This window comes from Nomascus leucogenys, chromosome 8 (assembly GCF_006542625.1).
Source record: "Nomascus leucogenys isolate Asia chromosome 8, Asia_NLE_v1, whole genome shotgun sequence".
Taxonomy (NCBI): domain Eukaryota; kingdom Metazoa; phylum Chordata; class Mammalia; order Primates; family Hylobatidae; genus Nomascus; species Nomascus leucogenys.
In genome coordinates this window covers 64,008,431-64,036,210 of record NC_044388.1, presented here as the reverse complement: position 1 = coordinate 64,036,210, position 27,780 = coordinate 64,008,431, and the positions used below count along the sequence as shown (strand labels likewise).

The 27,780-nt window shown below is 40.3% G+C and overlaps 1 protein-coding gene and 1 long non-coding RNA gene across 2 annotated transcripts in view; both read left to right on the top strand.

Moving 5' to 3' along the window:
* DTNBP1 (dystrobrevin binding protein 1) overlaps positions 1-27,780 on the top strand; it is a 145,030-nt gene that overhangs the window by 76,353 nt on the left and 40,897 nt on the right. The gene's annotated exons all lie outside the window — the stretch shown is intronic.
* On the top strand, positions 1,252-10,216 carry LOC115836350. The gene is made up of 3 exons (XR_004031367.1): positions 1,252-2,840; positions 4,929-4,930; positions 10,204-10,216. It is a non-coding gene; the product is annotated as an uncharacterized LOC115836350 (long non-coding RNA).

Genomic DNA, 27,780 nt, shown 5'->3' with positions numbered 1-27,780 from the left:
GTGGGCATGCAAAGCATTAGGAGGAGAGAGGAGACTGGAATTTTTGTTTTTTTATGTCATCCTTTTAAATGTCAATTTTCTGTATATTATGTAATAAATTAGAACAGGAATTCATGCATACGTCAGGGGTGCATGATCAAAAAGAGCTCAGAGGTTGTTGTTGTAGCTGATAGAGTCCGGATAGGCAGTAGGATATCCCCAAGGGTTTCAATCAGGGTAGAAGGCTCAGATTTGCATTTTAAAGCAAGTTTTCTGGAATCATATAGGAGATAGGTTAGAGAAGAGCAGGTCTAGACTAAAAGAGATCAGTTGGGAAACTATTAGATTTGAATTAAGGTATTGCTAGAATGGAGAGAAAGACACAGATTCAGGAAACTGAGTAGAATAAAAAATCACTATATTGTTCCTTTTTATTGCTGAATTAATATTTCATTGTATGAATATACCCCCATTTTGTTTATCCACTCATCAGCTGATGGACATTTGGATTGTTTCCAGGTTTTGCCTGTTTTGAATAATGCTGCCATCAACTTTCTTATGCAAGTCTTTGTGTTGACATACATTTTTATTTATCTTGGGTATATAGCTAAGACTAGAATATATGGATTATATGACAAGTTTGTGTTTAACTTTCTGAGAAACTGCTGAACTGTTTTCTAAAATGGCTGTATCATTTTACGTTCCTATCAGCAGTGTGTGAGGGCTGCAGTTTCTCCTCATCCTTGACAACACTAGTTAGCTCTTACATTTAGGTCTGTGATCCATTTTCAGTTAAGCCTTGTGTTCGTGTGAGTTAAAAGTCCACCTTCATTTTTTTACATATCGATATTCAGTTGTCTCAGAACCATTTTTGGCAGATCTTGGGGCTCCAGGCTGCACCATGCCCCAAGTCTCCCTCACAAGCCTTAGAACTATTTTTTGAAAAGAGCTTCTTTTCCCCATTGAATTGCTTTGGCATCTTTGTAGGAAACCAGTGACCATAATGTAAGAGTTTTTTTCTGAACTCTCAACTTTGTTCCTTATTGCCAATGCCACACTGCCTCGACTAGTGTAGCTTCGTAGTAAGATTTGAAATTGGGAAGTCTTAAGTCCTCCAACCTACTTCTTTTTAAAATTGGTTTGACTATTTAAGGTCCTTTGTCTTTCCACATAAATTTTAGGATCATTTTGACAATTCTAACAAAGAAAAGAGCCTACTGAGACTTGAATAGGGATGGTTGTGTTGCATGTATAGATCAATTTGGGGAAAATTGTCACCTTAATGATAGTCTTTCAATCCATGAACATGGAACGTATCCATGTTTGTTTAAGTCATCTTCAGTTTTTCTAAGCAGTTTTGTTGTTTTCAATATATAAGTCTTAAATTTATTCCTTAATATTTCATTCTTACTGAGTGAATTTCGCCATGAGCATGTTAAATTTGCAGTATCTGTAAGACGTTATAGGTGGAAGTGTCCAATGGGCTGTTGAACCTCAGGAGAAGGATCTGAGCTAGATTTGAGAGTAGCCAGCATGTAGGTGGGAATGGAAGTCCGGGGTTTGGATGACGTTGCCCACAAACAGCAGGGCAGAATGAAAAAAAGATGACAATGCATAGAAATCTAGGAAGCACCAACATTCACCAGACAGGCACGAGAAGAGAGCTAGTTGCCCATAGTGGAGGCAAAGAGGAACATGTGATAAGGAGAACATTTCAAGGACATGTCAAGAAGCAGTGTCATATTGTTGTGGAGAAGGCAAACTGAAATATAGCCTGAGAAGCTAATTGGTGATCTTAATGAGGACACTTTCAGCAGCATGGGGTTTGTGTATGTGGGGGCTGGGGGTAGAAACCAGATGGTGGAGGATTGGAATGAGTGGATGTTCTGCCTTGTTCACCATTGTGACTCAGGTGCTTGGCACTTCGGTGCTTATTAAATATTTAAATGAATGAGGAAGTAGAGACAATGCTTTCAAAAGCTAAGGCTAAAGGAAGGAAAGAAGAATAGTTAGAGGAGAGAGTTAGGTTGAAGGGAGGATTTTTTTTTTAATTTTAGGAGAAAGTTGAGTATATTTGTATGAAAAAGGAACAGAAGCTATAGAGAGGGAGAGGTTGAAGATACAGTGAGAGTGGCTGATTGATGGAGCTGTGATTCAGAGGGGACCAGCGGGAGTGGGATTTAGACCATACTATTTTCAAAAAGGAAAAAATTGTGGAGAAGTGTTTGTAACTATTAGAATTGATGATTTAAGATACTTATTAAAAATATATAGCACATTCCAAGCCACTGGTTATTGTTGCTGAATTTGAAAAGACCTTTAGGCTAATGCTACATTAAAAATGAGGTAGGGGAAAATTATAGATGCCTTGTGTGTTATGAAATGAACTATATTTTTTATTTTTTATGTTACTACTTTCAAACAGCAAGATTTCATCTCTCTTTTGCTGTGTTACTAAAGCATCTTTGTACCTAGATGACAAATTCAGATGGATTTAGTATATTTTCAGCCTTCCCTCCCCTCCATTTTGAGCTGCATTTGGTATGGTCCCAGACCGGTGCATACATCTTTGCACACTAGAGCCCCTGAGAGCTTGCATTCTGCTTTTATAGAGGCAGTAGATTCCAATGTATGTCTGCTTAAGCCATCAGCAAAAAACAGGCTTACTACAATTTCTTTGGAAAAACCTGCTTCTGGCTTCAGCCTCACTTCCTTTGTTCTACATCTCAGAAGATGCACGTGAGGGCAGCTGCCTGGTAACTGGAGGCTTCACTTGACCAGCACTGAGCTTCTGTTCACTCATTCAGGTCTCACATCCATGTCATCTCCAGGACTCACCGAAAATAGTCAGAGGGATCCCTGTAGGTGGAACTTTATTTTCTGTTTTTCCTTTGCTGCTTTCCTTTGAAATGTTTACTTCCATGCCTGGATACATTGCTGTATTTGCATGATATGCACATGATATATTATTTAAAAGCAGAAATTAAATTTCAACTTGAACCTACAAGCAGTACATTTTTATGAGAGCATTATTAGTTTCTTTCTATTACCAACAAGTAATAATTACTAAATTAATACCTAAAATAAGTTTAAAATGTTGCATGGAAATGTAGGACTTTTTTTTTTTTTTTTTTTTACAATATGTGTCTTCTCATGCATCAGGTGAAATTAATCAAACTGACATTTTTTATGAAGCAATATTTGTATTAAAAGATAAATATAAAATACCAGGAAAATAATGCTAGCCATTTGAATAATGAGGCTGGTGCAGCTCCGTAAAACTAATTCAGCATCCCTTGCTGCTAGTATGTTCATTTTCCAAGAGGCAGTTGATAGAGTTAAATATGTGAGCCATATCCAAAGATAGTATAAAGTTAAAATTCATTCTGTGGTACTATATGGGTTCATCTAAAATGGCTGATTTTCAATATGGATTTTGAAAAATGTCATAATGCTTCATACAGGTTGAATATATATATATATATTGTTTTCATAATTTTATATAACTTCAGTGTATTCCTTATCTGTTAGCCAGAGGCTGTGGTTTTAATGACATCTCTGTGTGGTATTTATATGTATGTATTAATACATATATAAGGATATTGAAGTTGTGGAACTTACTGCAAAAAATACCTGAAAAATTAACTGTGCATTTTTTGTTGAGTAATTTATTGTACTATCCATGGGGGTGGTAACTGAGGAATAATTTTTAACAGTGATTGCATTTTTTAAAACTCCCTGTTATTTCTTTTAGTTGGCATATGTTATGGCATGTTATATACATCATGCCTTGTCAGGTAGAAGCCACTTCTCTTTAAATGAAAGAAAAAAAAAAAGAAAGCAGTACATGTTGTCTCTCATCTATCAAGGTTATTCTCTTTTTAATATTACAAATTTGAATAAGGTGTATCCAACTTAAGAGAAAAGTTCCTTCTTTGTGTCCCTCTCTCACGCCTGTATATGTATAACACAGCAAAACCCTTCAAGCTTAGATAGACATATTAAAAGAAGTAAAATGATAGCTCAGGAATTCATTATAAAATTGGAGCATTAATGGAATCAAATTCTAACTAGAGGTTTTACCACATTCTTATTCATTTTTAAGTGTTCAGGAAAAAACTTATCAGTGAGAACTTTGGCATTTATTTTTAAAGTATTTACTATAGGGAATGTATAATAAATGACTTATTTTCTCTTCCCTCAGTCATTATCTTAAATAATGGTTCTAAGAGTAAAGATCTGCATATAGGTATAATCTGATATTCAATTTTAATATTTTAAACTATTCATCTAAGAAATTACTCCTTGAAAATCTTGATTTGTTGGTAAATACTGGCAAGATTTTTGAGGTGTCTGCTCATCTTTTTCTCATATGTCAATATATGTAAGTGTATATTCGTTTTTTTAAAAGCTGGTTTATATTTATGTAACAGTGTTTAAATAAAGTTAGTATCTGTGTCCTGTAATACCAAAATATTTATATCCTGTTTGTTAATTTTGGCTCTAAGACAGTTTGTTTCTAAGACGGAGTTGATTCTTTATTCTAATACCCTGTCTTAAGTTGTCATACTGGGCATGACCTAAAATTCTCTAAGACGATGTTCTATATTGAAGGGGAATTGGCACTTTAACAGCTTGTTTAGGTATTAAACTACATAAAAATAGAGCATCGAGATTAGGGTTGTGATGCTTAAATGTTACCTTTCTGGGATTTCTTGTAATGATCATATACCACCATTGTATGATCGATAATTATAGCAATAGAGTATTTTAGAAGTGAATCAGGACAACGTTTTGTTGTCTATCATAAATGTTTGGTATCATGAATAAATACAGCTATTCTGTTTCATTACCTGTTTTCTGGAACATGGTATAATTTGACAGCAAAAATTATACCTTTCAGAAAACTAAATTTTAAAACCACAAAAAGAAATCTTTGAAAATTTTAGCTGTCAGCCTTAACAAGAGACTTTGTTGAATTCATATGGAGCTTCATGATTTTGTCTTAGCTTTTTAGAGGTGTGTGCTGGAAAATAACCTGTGGGATCTTGTAGCTCTGCTGATTAAACTGTTGAAGGCAACTGTGATGGAGTTTGTACTTTCTCAGAAGATTGGTAGTTGCCTAATGGTTTTTATAAACTTCTAGAGTACGGGAGAAGTCAAGTGACCAGCTGAGCTGAGAAACTCTCACTCCTACTTAAATATTCATCTGGCTTTCCCTGTAAAGGTATGCCTGTGGCATAAATATAAGTATATGGGTGGGAGCAGTGGCTCACACCTATAATCCCAGCACTTTGGAAGGCCAAGGCAGGAGGATCGCTTGAGGCCAGGAGTTTGAGACCAGCCCAGGGTAACATAATGAGACCACCGCTCTACAAAAAAAAATTTTAAAATTAGCTAAGCATGGTGGCATGCACCTGTAACCCTACCTACTTGAGAGGCTGAGGTGGAAGGATCACTTGAGGCTCAGGAGTTTGAGGCTGCAGTGAGCTATGATGGCACCACTGCATTCCAGCCTGGGCAACAGAGCAAGACCCTGTCTCTAAAATAAAATGAAGCAGCATTTGAAATTTGGCTAATTTGTTTTTATTTGAGAAAGAAAATGGTGTTTACCCTAAGATAGGGGAAATAACTAAAGAAGCATTGGAATAATAGTGAACTATTTAATATCCTTTTGTATTCTTAAGAATCATTTAAAGTATTATATAAAAGAGTAGCATAGGATACTTAATATGCTATTCACTTTCAAGTCTCTAATTCCAGTTTTGAAAACCTATGAAATAAATACTATGGTAGATAAAATGGAATTAAACAGTCAGAAACTTACTACATGAAGATGACCCATCAGTTCTAATTATGTTTATTTTTAACTGAAAATAAAAGTATATGTAACAAGAATTATCATAGTAATCGCAATGATGTGATCAAAAAATAACCACTGGCATTTTTTTCTTTCATTTAGTAAAATTAATGTGGCACAGAATAACAGTCATACCATTATAGGTATATAAGTATAATTCTGTTTATTTCTATTAAAACTCTAACAAATTAGTGAAAAGAAACTACTTATTAGGCATGTACATGTGTTAGCTCTGTACTTTGCATTTCACAGTTAGTACCACAGTATCTCAAGTAGTATCAAAACAACCTTGTGAGATGAGAAAATTGAGACTTAGATAGTTAAACAAGTCACCCAGCTAGTAAGCATTTCAGCAGGGATTTAAACCCAGGAACATCTGCCCTCAAAACCTGTGTGTTTCTCACTTCACCACAGTCATTCCTGGGAAGTGCTAAAACGTAAACAATAGAATCTAGACAAGTTTTCAGTTTCCGTAGTGTTCGGTGTTCTTTATGTATTGCATTTATATCCAGTCCCTTTCCCCCATTCTCTTTCTATGCCACAAACTTTGAATAGCTAAGTAGCATATTGAGATTTCATCTTTAACTGTATTTGAACTGCTTCCTGGTCTTGCTGTGTAATGCTCCTTTAATACAGGGCTATTCTAAGAATAAAACCCAGTGTTTAAAAAAAAAGATGCTGATTTATGCTGCAGAACCCTGGAAAGATTCCTCTGAATTTGAGATGTGGGTTGAAGCTCAGGGCAGGATTAGAAGAAAGACTAGTAAGGCCTCTAGCTCCCCTCTCCACACTGTGTCCCCCTTGGACAGGAAATATTTGACCATTCTTAAAGTCAAGTGTTCTCTATTGGAAATGCTGATTTCTGAGTAACAGTTTTAAAAGAATTTCTGCCTGGGCACGATGGCTCATGCCTGTAATCCCAACACTTTGTGGGGCCAAGGCAGGTGGATCACCTGAGGTCAGGAGTTCAAGAACAGCCTGGCCAACATGGTGAAACCCTTATCTACTAAAAATACAAAAATTAGCCGGGCGTGGTGTGCTCCTGTAGTCCTAGCTACTCTGGAGGCTGAGACAGGAGAATTGCTTGAACCTGGGAGGCAGAGGTTGCAGTGAGCCAAGATCTCACCACTGCACTCCAGTCTGGGTGACAGAGCGAGACTCCATCTCAAAAAAAAACAGGTGCGGTGGCTCACGCCTGTAATCCTAGTGCTTTGAGAGGCTGAGGCAGGTGGATCACGAGGTCAGGAGTTCAATACCAGCCTGACCAAGATGGTGAAACCCTGTCTCTACTAAAAATACAGAAATCAGCCAGGCGCAGTGGCAGGCGCCTGTAATCCCAGCTACTTGGGATGCTGAGGCAGGAGAATTGCTTGAACCTGGGTGGCAGAGGTTGCAGAGAGTCGAGATGGTGCCACTGCCCAACAGCCTAGGCCACAGAGTGAGACTCCGTCTAAAAAAAAGAAAACAGAAAAAGAATTTCTGGTGGTCACCCCTTTTCTACTTCTTTCTAGCCATTGTATCTTAGAAAAACCTTTGAAGTCCTGTCATCCAACACCTCATCCTGTGCAGAGTCCCTTTATGAGCAGTCCTGAAGGTGTTTATCTGGTGTGTTGACAGTTCACACTCTCTACCAACCTTCTAAGGCTTCAGAGTTGTAGTTCCTTGACCTTTTCTTTTCGTGGTAGCTGATTATAGATGCTTTATTCTCCTGGTCATTCTTGTCTAGACCCATTTTAGTTTTCCAATACCCCATATAAAAATGGTGTTTGTACCTGCAAAGTCTTCTAGAAACGGTGACTGTGACCATAGCTTTTTAGTCACCTTTTCTGCCGGTCAGCTCATGTTTAACCACAATGCCCAGATCTTTTTAACATGAAAGTGCCCCTAGTCTTTATTTTTAAAATAACTGTAAAAGCAATGCATCCCCATTGAAGACAGGAAAATTTAAAAAGCTGCTGGGAAAAAAATTGAATCACTAGTCTGCAATAGCCTCAAACATTTTTAGGTTTATATACATACACACATATATAGACATATCATCCAAAATTGGAATAGCATACAAACAATTTTGTTTCCTGTTTTTTCCCCTTATGAAATTAGCATTGCCTCATGTCATTAACATACTGTTTTCCTATTGTTGGAAATTTAGGTAGTTGCCAGTTTTATGCTAAGCATAACTTGTGCTGTACTCTAGACGTACATAGATAGGGCCACAATTTTTTACAGCCTAAGTGTATTACATTTTTTAAGGCTCTTGGTATGTATTCATCGTTAGCCTTTTATAAGGGTTGTGCCAGTTTATACTTTCGTTAGCAACGTCTGTGACTTTATCTGTTTCATAGACCCTCACCTGAGTATTTTTTTCTTGTCTTTACTAATATGATAGCAAAAATAAAATTTGATTATTGTTTGAGGTGTAGCAGGAGGTAAAATGTGATTTATCAGCTTTTTATTGTTATGAACTGTTTTTGCTTCTGGCTGCTTTCAGTTGCAGTTTTAGTGTACTTGTAGATTTGAATGAAGGGGTTACACATTAAGGGTTTCAAATTGTCATATTTATTGCAGATATTTATCTTCAACTAATTATTTGCCTTTTAATTTTGCATGGTTATTACACACAGAAGTTTAATATTTTTTATTCAAATGAACTGTTTTGCTTTTATTATTTTAAATGGACACATAATTGTACATATTTGTGTGGTACAGTGTAATGTTTTGATACATATAATATGTAATGGTTAAGTCAGGATAATTAGCATATCTATCTCCTCAAATATTTCTTTGCATTGAGAACATTCAAAATCCACTCTTTTTTCTTTCTTTTTTTTTTTTTGAGAGGGAGTCTCACTCTGTTGCCCAGACTGGAGTAGTGCAGTGGCATGATCTCAGCTCACTGCAACCTCCGCCTCCCAGGTTCAAGTGATTCTCCTGCCTCAGCCTCCCAAGTAGCTGGGATTACAGGCGCCTGCCACCATGCCCAGCTAATTTTTGTATTTTTAGTAGAGACGGGGTTTCACCATGTTGGTCAGGCTGGTCTCAAACTCCTAACCTCAGGTGATCTGCCCGCCTTGGCCTCCCAAAGTGCTGGAATTACAGGCATCAGCCACCGCACCTGGCCAAAATCCACTTTTATAGCTATTTGAAAATGTACGATAAATTGTTACAGTCACCCTACAGTGCTATAGAACACAGAAACTTATTCCTCCTCTCTGTAATTTTGTATTTGTTAACCAACATCTGGTTAACTCTCTGTTCCCAGCCTCTAGTAACCACTATTCTAGTCTACTTCTATGCAGTCAAGTTTTTTATCTTCCATATATGAGTGAGAATATGCAATACTTGTCTTTCTATGCCTGGCTTGTTTCACTTAATGTTTTACAGGCTCATCCATGTTGCTGAAAATGATAGGATTTTGTTCTTTTTTTATGGCTGAATAATATTGCATTGTGTATACATACCACATTTTCTTTATCCATTCATCTGTCGATAGACATTTAGTTGATTCCATATCTTGGCTTTTGTAAATAGTGCTGCAATAAACATGAGAGTGCAGCTATCTAATCAAAATACTGATTTTCTTTTCTTTGGATAAATATCCAGTAGTGGGATTGCTGAATCATGTGGTAATTCTATTTTTAGTTTTTTGGGGGAACCTCCATACTGTTTTCCATAACAACTGAGCTAATTTACAGTCTGACCAACAGTGTCTAAGAGTTTCCCTTTCTCCACATCCTCACCAACACTTTTTGATAATGGTCATTCTGACTGGTAAGAGATGATATCTCACTGTGGTTTTGATTTGCATTTCCCTGATGGTTAGTGATGTGGAGCATTTTTTTCACATACCTTTTGGGCATCAAATGAATATTTTTAAATGATATCTTCCATTGCTTTTCTGCATGGAAGATTCTCTCTCAATCCTAAGAAATAAATATTAGCTTGTTATTTCTTCCAGTTTTTATTCTAGTTTACTTATTACTTTAACTCTACTTAATCTGGAACTTATTTTGATTTACAGCATGAAATGACCACTCAATATTTTGCCATATAAGCAATTAATTTTTCTAGTACTATACAAGAATTCCTTACTTTTCTCTCCCTCTGTTGCTGGAAAAATGTAATTGGTTAAATTCCATCCTGCCTGCATGGTGTATGCCCCTGAGCAGCTGAATGTAGCTAGAAGAAAACATACATCCTTTCCTGAGTTCTCACTTCAGATGTTGTCCACAATTCACTAGAAAGCCTTGGCCAGGCTGGCAATCCTAGTACATTCCCCTTTGCGCACTAGGAGAATACTCTTTTCTGAAACTGTGACATCTCCTCCCTGATCCCATTCCTAATTGCTTTCCTCTGATTTCACTGAGGAACTAGAAGCAGTCAGAAGAGAAGGGCTCTGTGCTCCCCGCACTAACACCCCCTCCTCCCAGTGTCGGTTTGCTCTGGCTTCCTCCCTGGCACTGTGGGGACTGTCCTTGCTTCCACAGCAAGCCCTTCAGTGTAGATGCTGGATCCTTCCTTCTCTCCTGCCTAAGGGCTTTGCTCTGGCAGCGTTACCCTCTCTCTCCTGCACCATCAGTGCTCACCTCTCTGCAGAATCGTCTGGCAGTTATTCGTACTGTCCACATACTTCACTATTTTTTTCCTTAATCCCCTTTGCCTGTAAAAATAAACACATAACTAATAAAACTGACATTACCACCCAAATTATCTTGGCTACAATATCTTGGAAAACCACACTTCAGGATTAAGTCCAAGCTCTTTACCTTCCCACCGGAGATGTTGAAGTGCCTCTGGGGTTAATCCTTGGGCCTTTTCTCTCCTGCATTCTCATTCAGTCCCAAGGCTTTAATCCTGGGCTCACCCCTAAATTCTAGACTGGTTTATCCAACTCTCCACTCAAGAGTCCTATGATGGTGCCCACAGGCATCTTAAACTCAGCCTGTCAAAATCTGCAGTCTTGAGTCTCATCCTGCCCGCTTCTTGGCTCTTCTATCTTCTCCATTTCATTAGATGATAGCGCTGTTCATCCCCAGGCTTAGGCTATAAGAGACATCAACAAAAATGCTGCTTGAGGCCTCTCTTGCCTTACACATCCAGTTCATCAGTAAATCCAGCCAGCGCTGCCCACAAACTGCCTCTCACCGTTTCTTCCTGCCTCCCCTACTACTGCCTACCCCCGGCACTGTTGTCTCCCCTCTGGGCTGCCGTGGGTGCCTCCTCCCTGGGCTTCCTGCCTCTGCACTCATCCTCCAGAGAGAGCATCACCTCCTTGTGCCAAACTCTGTACGGCCTTCCATCACATGTGGAATACCTCCGAGTCCTGGCTTGCGAGGCCTTGCAGGGCCCAGCCCTTTGCTCCCTCTCTGGCCTTGGCTCCTGCGCTGCAGCTCTCAGCCATCTTGCTCCCTCCAGCAGGCCCATAGGTCCAAACAGGCCTCCAGCTTTTCCCACCGCCTGTCCTGCTTTTCCTGTAGGTCGTGGCCTGGCTCGTTCCCTTCTGCTGCTTTCTCAAGGCTCTCCACATTTTACTTTGTATATCATTCTCTCTCTCTCTTTACCGGGGTTTATTTTATTTGTGACCTGGATCCTCTTTTTTGTCTAAAATGTAAACCTAACATATATTTATCTGGCTCTTCTCTGCTCTATCTGTTGGGCCTAGAATAGTGATTGGCACAGCACCCAATACATGTTGTCTGTGTGGATGGAGTTCTATAACAGAGTTGTATCTCTTTGCTTTCTTCCAGTGGCTCTCCAGTTCTCACAGCGATGTCTCAGTCATTTGAGCCTCACTTCCACAACTTTTTTTTTTTTTTTTTTAAAGACAGAGTCGTGCTCTGTCATTTAGGCTGGAGTGCAGTGATGTGATCTTGGCTCACTGCAACCTCTGTCTCCTGGGTTCAAGCTATTCTCATGCCTCAGCCTCCTGAGTAGCTGGAATTACAGGCACACACCTCCATGCCTACGTAATTTTTAGTAGAGACGGGGTTTTTGCCACTTTGGCCAGGCTGATCTCGAACTTCTGGCCTTAAGTGATCTGCCCACCTTGGCCTCCCAAAGTGCCGGGATTACAGGCATGAGCCACTGCTACCAGCCTAAAATACATTTATTATTATAAATGGAAAACCAATATCACTTGACATGAATAGAAGTTAATTGCAACCATAGGCCGGGCATGGTGGCTCATGCCTGTAATCCCAGCACTTTGGGAGGCCACAGCGGGCGGATCACCTGAGCTCAGGAGTTAGAGACCAGCCTGGCCAACATGGTGAAACCCCGTCTCTACTAAGAAATACAAAAATGAGCCGGGTGTGGTGGTACGTGCCTGTTATCCCAGCTACTCGGGAGTCCGAGGAAGGAGAATCGCTTTAACCCGGGAGGTGGAGGTTGCAGTGAGCCGAGATAGTGCCACTGCACTCCAGCCTGGGCAACAGAGCAAGACTCTGTCTCAAAAAAAAAAAGGAAAAAGAAGTTAATAGCAACCATAAACACATAAAACTGTCCTTGCCCACCTAAATGGTCTTGCCTATAATATCTTAGAAAGCTATGGTCCAGCATTAAGTCTAGGCTCTTTACCACAGTAGACAAAAGTCGTCCCGAGGGCCAGGCTTGTGTCTCCTCCTCCTCTGTGTCTCACAGCTCGTGGGCCAGCAGCACGTAGCACATCTTGCATCAGCTTTTGTGCATACCGACCCTTCTTCATGGAGTCCATTTCTTTACGCTCTTCCCCTCACAGGGCTATTTCCCGTTTCTCTCTGAAACTGCCCCATCTCTCCCTCTTCTGGGAGGTCCCCCTCGAAAGCTCATGAGGCGCACCTCCCACATCTATTCATCACATTAAGTTGTGGTTATCTGCACAGTGTTTTTTCCCCTCCATGAGTATAATTTGCTGAGTGTATCTTGGACCAGACAGTATTTTGAAAAGTGTTTTTCTCATAAAACTCAAAGAGAAAACATATATCACACTGAAAGCTGTTTTGGCCTCCAGGTCCCACAGCTCTGGTAGCTGCTACTTCTTTTCCAGGGGCCACTTTTCAGCAGTGACATTTTCCCTGCAACTTTTGCTAATTCCATTAATTTGTTCCTTTGTGAGACAAAATGTCAGTTACAACTGGAAATGTTACCATAAAATTAAAGAGAAGTTGTTCTATGGTCTCTTGCCCATAACAAGTGATTTTGGAGAATGGTGGCAACGTGGTAGGGGATGAGTGGGTTATTTGGTTTTCTTTTTTACTTTTTAGTTTCTCTCATATTCAGTCTGTTCTCAGATTGTCTTGTTTCAGCATTAATAATTACCTTCAGAGGATTTTGTCTTATATTACACCCTAAATAACAAATTTGTTGTGACTTGTGGTGAGTAGGTTTATATTACTGTATACCTTTTTTTCCTTCAAATTTAACACTGGAATAGCCCAAATAAGTTTAAAAAAAAAAAAAAAAAGGTTTTCATGAAAGTCACATGCAGCTTTGCTTTCCTGTAGTGGATTCGGTTTGTGTAGAAGGAACAGAGTGAAAACATCACTGGTTTCTGGAATAGGACAGTTTGGGCTAGTATGGCAGTATCATGTGCTCTGTATTCAGAGAACATATAGCAGGAAATTATGTTTATGTTTGTGAAATAAATCTGTTTTCAACTCTGTTCAGAAAAAATTAGTACTAATAACTGTGGTGGAAAACATTCAGCCATACTCAGAAACCTGTCACTCTTGTTTTAGGGTTGGATTGAAGAATATTGGGAAAGCTGGGACACTTTGTTTTAATTGAGAGAAATATTAGAGGGTCTTACCGCCAGCTAATAAGTAGGTTTGGGTTTTTTTCATGTCCAAGTAATTCCAGAGAAACTCTTCCTTTGAATGGTTAGACACTTCACTGTCCTCCTCCTCCTCCCCCACAAACGTTTTTTGAGCATTTGGGCAGAACAGCTTGCTGAGGGCAGTGCTCTGTGTGCTGAGGGATGTTTATTTCTGTGCACACTGGAGAGTGTGACAATAGATTCACTTCGAATAATTTTTGGTGAAAACAATATGCTCAGAGCGAACTGAAATAAGTGAATACAAGGCATCTAAAATTATATGGATGGTACTGTGTTTACCTTTAGATGTCAGAACCTTGACAGCTCCCTCGTATGATAGTGCATCCTTCCCTGCTCAGCCTCACTTATTCTTCTGTCTAGGAGAGTCTCCTTTCCCTCAGGCAACTCCTGCATGTACTGAAATCCTGTGATCCATCTAGGAAAGACTTGTGTTTACTGTTCTTGCTGTCTACTCTGCCCCATGCTAAGGATGTGAGATGAATAAGGATGCCTCCACCAGTGTTTGTGTCTTTAGCAGCTGTTGTACCACTTTGCACACAGTAGGCCCTCAGTCAGTGCTTGTGGAAACCATCCATTTATGGAGCCTCTGCGTTTTCTCCTTGTAACTCTTTGTGTTTTTGTGGTGATGCAGAGAATCCACATGGGGTTCTGGTTTGTGTATCTGTTCCGATTCTGAAGATGTGAGCATCTCCCGAGACATGATCTATTTGTACCTGTGAAATACTTAACCATCTGGATTTATTGTCTTTTAACAAAGGAGAGTCTGGGCGCGGTGGCTCACGCCTGTAATCCCAACACTTTGGGAGGCCGAGGCGGGTGGATCACGAGGTCAGGAGTTGAAGACCAGCGTGGCCAAGATGGTGAAACCCCGTCTCTACTAAAAATACAACAATTAGCCAGGCATGGTGGTGGGCACCTGTAATCCCAGCTGCTGGGGAGGCTGAGGCAGAGAATTGCTTGAACCCAGGAGGCAGAGGCTGCAGTCAGCCGAGATCACACCACTGCTCTCTAGTCTGGGTGACAGAGCAAGACTCCTTGTCTGAAAAAACAAATGAAAACAAAACAAAACAAAAAACAAAGGAGCAGAGCTTCTCCTTTTGTTTTTTTTTTCTTCTGAGACGGACTTTGCTCGTTGCCCAGGCTGAACTCCTGACCTCAGGTGATCCACCTGCTTCGGCCTCCCAAAGTGCTGGGATTATAGATGTGAGCCACTGCGCCCTTGTCTTTTAAACAAAAGCTGCTTCTTTGTCTTTTAAAATAGTGCTGGGAGCCTCTGTTCCTGTTGTTAAAGTTAGTATTGTTTATAGACTGACCATACTCTGTTTTTCATTTTTAAGAATTTTCCAATGGACTCTTTACTGTGATTTATATAATCACTTATTAGAGTTAATTAGCCCCAGAAATGTTATTGATTTGATAAATCTAATTATTGAGTTTAAAATGGCTTCGAGTTTTTTCAATATATATCATGTATCAAAAATTTTCTATATGGTGATAAAGATGGAAAAGAACAATGTCTACTTCAGTAAACTAATGTTGATCATTGTAATTTTCTTGATTTTGATATTGACTATAAAACATACCTAAAAAAAGTAAGTGAACAATAACTTTGCTACTATTTAGGGGATAAACAAGGTTTAATCTTTAAACCATGTATTTTAGATTAACCCAAATATGTGTGTACCTATTAGGCAGTGTAGCAGATGATTAAGAACATGGAATTCTAGGTGTGGTGGCTCACACCTGTAATCCCTATACTTTTGGAGGCCAAGGCAGGAGGATTCCCTGAGCCTAGGAGTTAGAGACCAGCCTGGGCAACAGAGTGAGACCTCGTCTCTACAAATAAGTAAAAAATTAGCTGGTTGTGGTGGTGCATACCTGTAGTCCGAGTTCCTCCAGAGGCTGAGGTGGGAGGATCACTTATGTCAGGGAGGTTGAAGGTGCAGTGAGCCATGATCACATCACTGCCCTCCAGCCTGGGCAACAGAGCAAGACTCTGTCTCTAGAAAAAGAGAAAAAGAAGAACATGGAATCTAGAGCCAGACTGGGAGTGCTGAAATGCTAGCTTGGGTGTTATCTAACCTCTCTGAGCCTCAGTTCCCTCTCTGAAAAATGAAAATGATTAATAGGACCTACATCTTTGAATTGCTTTGAGGACTGCATTGATACACATAAAGGGTTTACAACTGTGCCTGGTATTTACGTAGAAGTGCTGTATATAAGAGTAAGCTATTATTACTACAGAGACAAGGCAAACAGGTTAAGTGACTTGTTTTCCATTGTTTGGTTTCTTGTCTTGTAATATATAAAGATATAGGAACAACAGAAAAATCAAGTTGAAACCTCTCCAGGTTACAGAACTGAGTTTTCTGTGCAAAATTCTTATGGGGCGGGGAGAAGTCTGCTACAACCATGAAAGGAAGACCATCACTCAGGCTGCTGAAAATCTGTTAGACACACTGGGTGGGTTTGACTCACCTTTATCACTTATAGCTGCATGTCCTTGGGCAAGTAACCTAACCTCTGAAGTCTACTTGCTCAGCTATAAAATGGGAACAATATGTTTTTTTTCTCATTTGTATGAGAAAAAAATGAAATAACAGTGCTAGCCATACAATAAATATGGAATAAATTTTAAGGTCTTTGTAATTATGAATTCATGCTAATTATAATTCCTGTTTATGTGACTCATAAATCTTTGATTAGCCACAGGCTGTCACTTTCTTTAATGAAAACCATAAATTAAGATAATTTATTACCTTATAAATTAAGGTAGTTATTCACATGCAGATTGGCTTCAGAACTCAAACTGTGGTTTCGGAAACAGTTTATTAACAAATGTGCAATAGTAGAATTAAAGTAATTTTTGGAAAAACTTGAAAATACTTAGTTTTAGGCTGAGCACTAACTTTGAAATTTACAGATTTGTTCCCTCATTCCTCAAAGGTTTATTTTGTACCTGCTAAGTCTAAGTGCAGGATAAAAGATTAAGACCAAGTGTCTAGACCCCAGGAAGTTCACAGTGCAGCTGGAAGGCAGTCAATAGTGACAAAACTATGAATTGACCCCTGGGGTTTGCTTGGGCTGATACAGGGTTGCAGTGGAGGCCTGCCAGAAGTGAACAGTGCCTAGAGGTAATGCATTGGACATCCTTCAGTCACTTGTCAGTAAACCTGTGGAATTCTGTGCATCTGTCTTGTGAATATACGAGTATCTTGCAAAAGATCTCACTTGGCTACTGAAACCCCAGAGCAGTGGTTATTATAGTAAAACTAAAAGAGGGCGGGAGAGAGGAACAGAAGGAGGGAAAATTCTTCATGGATCTGTGATTTACAGTCTTTAAAGAGATTAATGTGAGGTTTAATGTGACAGGTGATATACTTGTTCAGTCTTTTAATTGAGATTGACAGTTCTTTGAATGAACTTGAACTGTGACAGCCAAAATATTTTCTTTTATCTATAGGCAGTTAAAAGCTTTATTTTCCCTTTTTATTATAGGAGTTTCTAAATATGTACAATAGAGAGAATAAGTAGTACAATGAACCTCCATGTCCCCATCACGCAGATTCAGCAATCAACAAATGGCCAGTGGAAGGTCTTCTGGACCTCTGCCTGTGCCCTTTCCACCTCGATATTTTAAAGCTGATTCCATATGCCATGTCATTTCCTCTGTAAATATCTCATGTATACCTCTAACAAAATAAGACTGTTTTAAACAACCAGAATGCCATTATTATTCTTAAAAATAACATAATTATAATTTCTTGATGCCATTAAGATAGATATTTTAAGTTAGGTTTGTTAGATTAATGAGTGAAATAGATGTTAAACCATATGTTATATTTCTGTAATTCCTAGTTTACTAATTTTTGATTTTTTAAGTATGTAGTTTTGAATTACTCTTTATTTTCCTGTTGTCTACTATTTAGTTAGCATACCACCTTAGTTTACATTCAGATGTTATTCAAATATTTTTTTTATCAAAAACTTTTACCCCCTTTAAGTGAAAATTTACAAAAAGCTATGAGTATAATTAGCTTATTTTTAAGCACTCCCAGGAAGAACAGAGTACTGTAAACAGAAATTGTCTGAAAAGAAATTTGGAGGAAAGTGACTTTATTACAGTGAACAGTTTGCAGTACCGGGAGACAGAGCTTTTGGTGTAAAACGAATGTGGGGTTTGGGTTTTATAACAAAAGTTTCACCCTGGTTCCCAGCCAGGTTTATTTATGCAAATGCAGGATTCAAACTTGCTTAGTTCCAACTGGTTGATATAGCTGAGTTCTGATGGGTTCGTTCAGGTGACCTCTGAAAGTTTCAAAGTTGAACAGAGGCATGGGCTTTTGAAGAACTCAGAGTACATGTGTGACTGCTAGTCAGCAAACAACCGCTTGGCTGTGTATTAAATGTAGGCCCAGTTAGGTACTTAGGATCCATCTTGAAGCATCGGCTCACTGCAAGCTCCGCCTCCCGGGTTCACGCCTTTCTCCTGCCTCAGCCTCCCGAGTAGCTGGGACTACAGGCGCCCACCAACACGCCCGGCTAATTTTTTGTGTTTTTAGTAGAAATGGGGTTTCACCGTGTTAGCCAGGATGGTCTCGATCTCCTGACCTCGTGATCCGCCCGCCTCGGCCTCCCAAAGTGCTGGGATTACAGGCTTGAGCCACCGCGCCCGGCGTAGAATTGATTTTTAATTAATACATTTGCTTAATTTGTTTCTGCTAATGACATGGTTTTCTGGTTTTTGGTTTTTTTTTTTTTTTTTTTTTTTTGAGACAGAGTCTCGCTCAGTCGCCCAGGCTGGAGTGCAGTGGCTCGATCTCTGCTCACTGCAAGCTCCGCCTTCTGGGTTCATACCATTCTCCTGCCTCAGCCTCCCAAGTAGCTGGGACTACAGGCGCCCACCACCACACCCAGCTAATTTTTTTGTATTTTTTTTTTTTAGTAGAGACAGAGTTTCACCGTGTTAGCCAGGATGGTCGCAATCTCCTGACCTCGTGATCTGCCCACCTTGGCCTCCCAAAGTGCTGTATTACAGGTGTGAGCCACCCCACCCGGCCAGTTTTCTGGTTTTTTGTTTTTTTTTTTTCAATTTTTAAATTTATTTTGTGTATGGTTTTTGGTACCTGATTTTCTTCTTAACTGCAGTGTTATATTGAATCTTCCTGTGTTTGAGGATGCAGAATGGAAAATATCCAAGGCTTTTCAGACTCAGATACCTTTATGACATGTGCAAGAGACGGGAGATACAGCCTCAAATTTAAGTTTACATTTAAAATGGAGGAAAAATTGGGCTGCTGTGCTTGTAATTAGTTCTGAAAGTTTTACAGTATTATAGTAAACATTTGCATTTTTGTAGCATTGTGAAATAAAATCTGAAACTGCCTTTTTTCTTGTACATCTCTGTTTTCTAGTCAGGGCATAAAAGCTGTTTAGAAACTCTGTAATGTTAACAGCATGCCAATTGATCTAAGAGGAAGGGATATTTTGGTTAATAGTCTATTCAGTACATCAAATAAAAACATGAAAAAGCCCAAAGAAAGCATTCTGTACACCACAACATATTATTGAATAGAACTGGCTCTTGCAGAAAAGTGAATTAAACCCCAGATCTTTTAAGTTGTTATTTGAAAATATGAAGTCTGTTTTGATGAGTGTCTTTGGCAGGGTGTGACTGTATATGGAGGTGGGTGTTCTTTTTGTTGTTCTTTTGTATCAATTTCAGTTTCAATTTTCAGCTTCTTCCAAAAGATTATACTCAGTAAATTAGGAATTGATTTTGTCAATCTCTAGGCCAGAGTAGATCACACTGCAAAATATATTTGCACAAAAATATGGAGAGTATAGCATAGGGATGAAGGCTTGTGATAACTTTCCTCACCCTTCATAAGGGTCATGGCCAACAGTCCTATAACAAAAGACAGGTTAGCAAAAGAAAAGCGTAACAAATATATTTAATCAGAGTTTTCTACAACATGAGAGCTTTCAGAAATGAAGATCCAAAGACCCAGATAAAACTGTCTATTTTTATACTTAATTTCAGTGAAGACTGGACAGCTGTGTAGAAATATGATTGGACAAAAGGGTATGAGCTAATGGTAATAACTGAGAGATGAAACCCCACAAGGGCTGTCTGTTCAGATTCTTGGCCTCGCGATATAGCATTCCTTCCTCCCAGGTATAGGGCAGGACCCCTCTGGAATAAGGGTCTTGAAGGGAGAAAGAAGAGAGTAACCTTTCTAGATTTTATAGCTTGCTTTGAGAGAAGAGGAGTTCTAGTGTCTATGACCAGCCTTGGGGAAGAGGAATTCTGATTTCTGTGACTCGCTTTGGGGGAGGAAGAAGGGCCAGAGACAGAAGAGCAGGAGAATGTCATAGATAACTTGCTTCTTAGGCCCTTCCAACGTCCTTCACTGTAAAGTATTCAGCCTGTCAAAGAGCTATGCTTTGGGCCAGGCGTGGTGGCGCATGCCTGTAATCCCAGCACTTTGGAAGGCCGAGATGGGCGGATCATGAGGTCAAGAGATTGAGACCAGCCTGGCCAACATGTTGAAACCCCGCCTCTACTAAAAATAGAATAATTAGCCGGGTGTGGTGGTGGGCACCTGTAATCCCAGCTACTCAGGAGGCTGAGGCAGGAGAATCGCTTGAACCCAGGAGGCGGAGGTTGCAGTGAGCCGAGATCGCACCACCACACTCCACCCTGGGCAACAGAGCGAGACTAAGTCTCAAAAAAAAAAAAGAGTGCTATGCTTTGGAGTATTGTTTCTGAGCCCCAACATTAGCCATGTGTGTTTCCTTTTCAGATCTTTAAAATTAATTACTTGGATTTACTCGTACGTTGTAAATGTATTTTATAGAAAGTACAGGCTCTTTGGAGATGCTGTGGGTGATATTGCTTTATATTTATAATTCACTGTGTATTCAAAGTGTCAAAGTAAAAGCAGATTATTTACATATTGGCGTCTGTAAAGGTTTCCCAAATGAAAATCGGGTTTTTAAAAAATGAATTCTAGCCTGGGCAACATGGTGAAACCCCATCTCTACAAAAAAATTAAAAAATTAGCCAGGCATGGTGGCATGCACCTGTAGTCCCAGCTACCCGGGAGATTGCAGTGGGAGGATGGCTTGAGCCTGGGAGCTGGAGGCTGCAGTGAGCCAGCGTCAGACCACTGCACTCCAGCCTGGGCGGCAGAGCAAGACCCTGTCTAAAAATAAAAACAAAAAAACAATTTCTGTTTAAGTTACTGTTTGCTGATTCAATAAGGATTTGTGCCTGTTTTGCCTGTTTCCTTTGTTAAGCATTGGGGATTCAAAATTGCAAAGATTCTTGCCCTCAAGAAGCCGGCAGTCTACAAGGAAGAGACAGAAAAACAGTAACATAGTTGCTTTAATGAGAATATATACCTGTGCATTTTGGAACAGAAATGAGTCTCTCAGTCCTCTTGGGAGTGTTGGGAAAGGTGCTTTGATGAGTGTGGGTAAATGGTCGTTGTTTTTCTGTAAACCTTAACAAGAAGTAAATCATAGAATTTGGTGTTGATTGTCCACTGTATGCCAGGCACTCTGCTGGTTAGCAGGTCTACCCCTGTATAGTAGGTATACATTTTAACATGTGTACAGACACACATAGATGTATGTACACACAGGTATACATATGCATGCACATATACAGAGAAGGCGTGAGAGGGAGGGAGAAGGGAAGAGTGATGTGGGCGGACACCTTCATGGAGTTTTGTCTAGTGAGAAGAGGGAGTTTACAAGCAATAATCAGCATTATTACAGGGACATAATTTACCAAGGAGTATAGAAAGGGCAGGGACTACCTGACGTGGTAACTATTAAGTCTGAGACTAAAGGACAAAAAGGAGAGAACCAATATGAGTAAGGAGTGGGCACGAAATTTCTATGCAGAAGGAACTATGTGTTCAGAGGTTCTCGGGAAGCACAGAGCTTGGCAGGTGTGAGACAACTGAAAGAAGGCCTCTGTGGCTGGAATGTGGGGAGACTGGAGAAGTTAGCAGAAGCCAGTGTGACCCTAACAGGTCTGTTGCTTAAGGCATGGCATGTCACTACACTGACACCAGGGCTTTCTGTGGAGAAGGAGTTTAGTAATTATAGAGCAGCTGAAAGAGGAGATGGGAGGAAACCGCACATCGCCTCCCTGAGGAGTTTGGGTCTAGAGATTTTAAGCGGTTTGGAGTGGGCCGATGTCTGCGGATCATTGATTGGTTGAAGAGTGCAGGGTGAGGTCATAGGACGGGAGATGGAACTGCATTCTCCCGCTGATTTCGTTCCTGGGGGGGCGTCTTAACCGGTTGACTTCAGCTGTAATTCAGGGTGTAAAGAACATCTTAAGCAATTCTTAAAAAAGTTTATGATTGGCCGGGCGCGGTGGCTCAAGCCTGTAATCCCAGCACTTTGGGAGGCCGAGGCGGGCGGATCACGAGGTCAGGAGATCGAGACCATCCTGGCTAACACGGTGAAACCCCCGTCTCTACTAAAAATACAAAAAATTAGCCGGGCGTGTTGGTGGGCGCCTGTAGTCCCAGCTACTCGGGAGGCTGAGGCAGGAGAATGGCGTGAACCCGGGAGGCGGAGCTTGCAGTGAGCCGAGATCGCGCCACTGCACTCCAGCCTGGAAGACAGAGCGAGACTCTGTCTCAAAAAAAAAAAAAAAAAGTTTATGATTCTAATGTCAGCGATCCTGTCTATAGCAACAGTGGGGATGCAAATGATTCTTAAAAGCCTTATGATTCTAAGGTCAGATATCCTATCTAGAGGAACAGTGGGGAGGCAGATGGTCAGTGTCTAGTGCTATATGACTTTTAGTTACAAGGAAATGGGTCAAAGTGCAGCCTGATTACAGTTTAATTATAACTATATTTCTGCCCAGAACTTGGCATGTAATTCTTGTTAGCCTGTGAGGACGGTTTCACCGGATCTCAAAGGGCTTTGTAAGGGGAAAAAAGTACAGTTGACTCTTGAACAACACAGGGGTTGAGGGGACTGACCCCATTCCCAAAGGCAAATGGAAATCTTTGTATAACTTTTGACTCCCCAAAAACTTAACTACTAATAGCCTACTATTGAGCGGAAGCCTTACCAATAACATAAACAGTTGATTAACATGTATTTGGTATGTCATAAGTATAATATGCTATATTCTCACAATAAAGCAAGCTAGAGAAAATAAAATGTAACTAAGAAAATTATAAGGACAAAAAAATATTATTTACTGTTCATTAAGTGGAAGTGGACCATTATGAAGATCTTCGTCCTCATCGTTTTCACATTAAGAGGAGGAGGAGTTGGTCTTGCTGACTCAGGGGTGGCAAAGGTAGAGGAGGTGGAAGGAGAGGCAGGCACACTTGGTGTAACTTTTATTGAAAAAAAAATTCATGTATAAATGGACCTGCCCAGTTCACATCCATGTTGTTCAAGGGTCAATGGTAGTATCTTTTTCTTTTCCATGACAAAGTTTGTGGCTGAGACTCCTGAAACAAAAACAGATTAACAAAAGAAAAGCACACACATTTATTTAATATAAGTTTTACATGACATGGGAGCCTTCAGAAATGAAGATACAAAGAAACAGGGACTCCTGTGTATTTTTATGTTAACTTTGATGAAGAGTGGAGATTCATGGAGAAATATGATTGGAGGACAAAAGGATATCTGTGAAATTCTTTCAGTAATAAGTGGGAGTTGGGGGAACTTAGGAAGACCTGTTTGTTCAGATTCTTTTCTTCAGGGATAGGAACATTCCTCTATTCCAGGTATACAGAAGATACCTCTCTGAAGAGGGTCTTGGACCTACTTTAGGGGAAAGTTAGAGAATTACTTTATGGACTGTTTCAGAGGGAAAGGGCAGAGAAGGGGAGAGTGGCCTTCCTGATTCTGCTGTTTTCTCAAATGCCAAGGTGTACTATATTTTGGGGCAGCATGTCCTGAACCCCATCAGGGGCTTAATGATAATATTATACATATATTATCATTGATCCTCATAGCAACCCATAGTGTTCTTGTTCCTATTTTACTGAATTGGAGAGATTTTAAGCAACTTTCCAAAACTACCCAGCTAGTAAGTGGTGAAGCAGGAGTTTTAACATTATTGTTTTGTCGGTGAAATAATCCAACTCCATAAAATATTTTAAGAGGTTTATTCTGAGCCAAATATGAGTGACCATGGCCTGAAACACAGTCTCAAAAAGTCCTGAGGACATGTGCCCAAAGTGGTTGGCTTACAGCTTGCTTTTATACATTTTAGGGAAATATGATACATTTGAGGTATACATTGGTTTGATCCAGAAAGGACAACGTGAAGCAAGGGGGCTTACAGGTCATATGTGAATTGTACGATTTTCTGGTTGGCAACTGGTTGAAAGAGTTATTATCTAAAGGAGTATCTGGGTTAAGATAAAGGGTTGTGGAGACCAAGATTGGTTGGTTTGTTTGTTTGTTTCCCGAGAGACAGGATCTGGCTGTGTCACCCAGGCTAAAGTGCAGTGGTGTAATCATAGCTCACTGTAGCCTCAAACTCCTGGGCTTAAGCGATCCTCCAACCTCAGCCTCCTGAGTAGCTGGGACTATAGGCACTTGCCACCATGCCCATCTAATTTTTTTTTTTCTTAAGAGACAGGATCTCACTGCGTTGCCCAGGCTTGTTTTGAACTCCTGGCCTCAAGCAATCCTCTGGCCTAAGCCTCCCAAAGTGTCGAGATTACAGGCATGAGTCCCTGCACTCAGCCCACTCAGCCTAAGGTTCTTAGTGTTTAGATGAAGACTCATAGGTGGCTATGCTTAGAGATGACAATAGATGACAAATGTTTCCATTTAGACCTTTAGAAGGTGGCTATACTCTCAGTTAAACTCTTCAGGATTGGGAGGGCCTGGAAGGCGAAAGACCTAGTTATGTTAATAGAGATTCATTCAGGCTGGGCGCAGTGGCTCACGCCTGTAATCCCAGCACTTTGGGAGGCTGAGGCGGGCGAATCACCTGAGGTCAGGAGTTCAACACCAGCCTGGCCAACTGGCAAAACCCCGTCTGTACTAAAAATACAAAAGTTAGCGGGCAGGGTGGTGGGTGCCTGTAATCCCAGCTACTCAGGAGGCTGAGGCAGGGGAATTGCTTGAATCCGGGAGGCGTAGGTTGCGGTGAGTCAAGATTGTGCTACTGCACTCAAGCCTGGACGACAGAGAGAGACAGTCTCAAAAAAAAAAAAAAAAGAGATTCATTCCAGATGCAAATTTTCCGCCACAAAAGGTAGCTTTGCAGGGTCATTTCAAAATATGTCAAAGAAACATATTTTGGGGTAAAATATTTTATTTCCTTCTTTATCTGTCATGTGAGATTATGCTAGAGTCAGGTTGGAGTGGTATCTTATTGCTACAAAGAGTCTGTTCTGTCTTAGGATCTGTGTTTTAAAGTTAGTGCTGGTCAGTCTGTCTAAACTCCAGAATGAAGAGGGTATGATGAGGCATGCCTGACCCCCTCTTCCCACGGTGGCCTAAACTGGCCTTTCAGGTTTCTTTGGAATCCCCTTGGCTGAGAAGGTGGATCCATTCAATCATTTGGGGGGCTTAGAATTTTATGTTTGTTTTTCAGTCTTGGCTTTAGAGCCTGTGATCTTTCTACTGCATGAGGCTGCCTCTTAGTAAAGAAGCAAAATGCTTGTAGAGTACTCTGTATTTCTCCTCTGAATGTTTAATATGCTGAACACTTGACAACAAGTGCTAGCAAGGAACTACATGGTCACATGAGATTTTTGTTTTCAAACAGTTTTATTGAGGTATAATCTACAAGCCATAAATTTTCCCATTCTAAGTGTACCATTCAGTGATTTTTAGGAAATTTAAGGAGTTGTGCACTCATCACCACAATCCAGTTTTAGAATATTTCATCACCCCAAAAAGATTCCTTTCTGCTTAGTTTCAGTCAATCCCAGCTTCCAACCCCAGCCCCAGATAAGCATAACCAGCTTTGTCTCTATAGATTTGCCTTTTCTAGACATTTCATATAAATGTCCAGAATCCTATGTTATGTATAGTCTTTTGTATTTGGCTTCTTTTACTTAGCGTAATATTTTCTAGGTTCATCCATATTATAGACAATATCAGTACGTCATTGTTTTTTATTTCTGGTAGTATCCATTGTATGGATATATTACATTTTATTTATCCATTCCCCAGTTGATGGACATTTGGATTGTTTTCAGTTTGGGGCTATTAAAAATAGTACTACTATAAACATTCCTGTGCAAGCCTTTGTGTGCACGTTTTCATCCTCTCGCACAGATTCCTAGGAGTGGAATTGCTGGATTGCATGATAAGTTTATGTTTAACTTTTCAAAGAAATTGACAAACTATTTTCCAGAGTGACTTTGCAATTTTACATTCCCTCCGGCAATGTATTAGGGTTTCAGTTTCTCCTCATCCTTGCTTACACTTACTGTTTGTCTTTTATAATATAGCCATTGTAGTAGGTGTGATGTGGGATCACATGTAATTTTGTCTTTTTTATTTTCCTGAGACAGGGTCTTGCTCTGTCACGGCTACAGTGCAGTGGTGCCATCTCTGCTCACTGAAGCCTTAACCTCCTGAGCTCAAGTGATTCCCCCATCTTAGCCTCCTGAGTAGCTAGGACTACAGGCACACACAACCATGCCCTGCTAATTTTGTTTACCTTTTGTAGAGACGGTGTCTCACTATATTGCCTAGGCTGTTCTCAAACTCTTGGGCTCAAGAGAGCTGCCCATCTTGGCCTACCAAAGTGCTAGATTACAGGCATGAGCCACTTTGCCCAGCCATGTGATTTTGATTTGTACTTCTGTGATAACTGATGATGTTGAGCATCTTTTTTCTTATGTTTATTAGCCATTTGTGTATCTTCTTTGGTAAAATGACTGTTGAAATACTTTGCCTATTTCTTAGGCCGGGCACAGTGGGCTTACGCCTGTAATCCCAGCACTTTGGGAGTCTGAGGTGGGCAGATCACCTGAGGTCAGGAGTTCGAGACCAGCCTGGCCAACATGGTAAAACCGTCTCTACTAAAAATACAAAAATTAGCCAGGAGTGGTAGTGCACGCCTGTAATCCCAGCTACTTGGGAGGCTGAGGCATGAGAATCGCTTGGACCCAGGAGGCAGAGGCTGCAGTGAGCGGAGATTGTGCCACTGTACTTTAGCCTGGGCAACAGAGTGAGACCGTGTCTCAAAAAAACAAAAAGAAAGGAAAATTTTCTTTTGTCTGTTTCTTAATTTGTTTGTCTTATTATTGAGTGGAGTTTTTTTTTTAATTTGTGGAAGCTGTTTATCAGATATATGATTTACAATATTTTCTCCCAACTTGTGCATTTTCATTTTCTCAGTAATATATTTTGAAGGGCAAAAGTGTAATAGTAGTAGGTTCCTTGCCCGATGCACATGGCAAGTCAATATACCGAGACACCGAGTTACAGCAGAAAAAGGTTGACTTGAGCCACTAAATGAGGTGATGGGAGGAAACCTCAAAGGGGTCTCCCTGAGGAGTTTGGGGCTAGAGTTCTTTTTTTTTTGAGACCAGGTTGCCCAGGCTGGAGTACAGTGGCACGATCTCAGCTCACTGCAACCTCCACCTCCCGAGTTCAAGTGATTCTCCTGCCCCAGCCTCCTGAGTAGCTGGGATTACAGGCATGTGCCACCACGCCTGGCTAATTTTTGTATTTTTAGTAGAAACGGGGTTTCACCATGTCGGTCAGGCTGGTCTCAAACTCCTGACCTGAGGTGTTCCACCCCGGGAACCTCGGCCCAGCCTTGGCCTCTCAAAGTGCTGGGATTGTAGGCGTGAGCCACTGCGCCCAGCCGGGGCTAGGATTCTTAAGGGTTTTGGAGTGGACCAAGTGTAGGGATCATTGATTAGTGAAAGAGTGCAGAGTGAAGTCATGGGACAGAGAGAAGAAGAAACTGTTTTCTCATGCTGATTTGGTTCTTCTATGGGGATCTTCAAGCTGGTTGGCTTCAGCTGTTCCACTGTAATTCAGGATTTGCTTAAGGAATTCTTAAACAAAAGCCTTATGATTGTAACATCAGAGATCCTGTCTATAGGAACAATGGGGATACAGATGGTCAGTATCTAATGTTACATGGCATTAG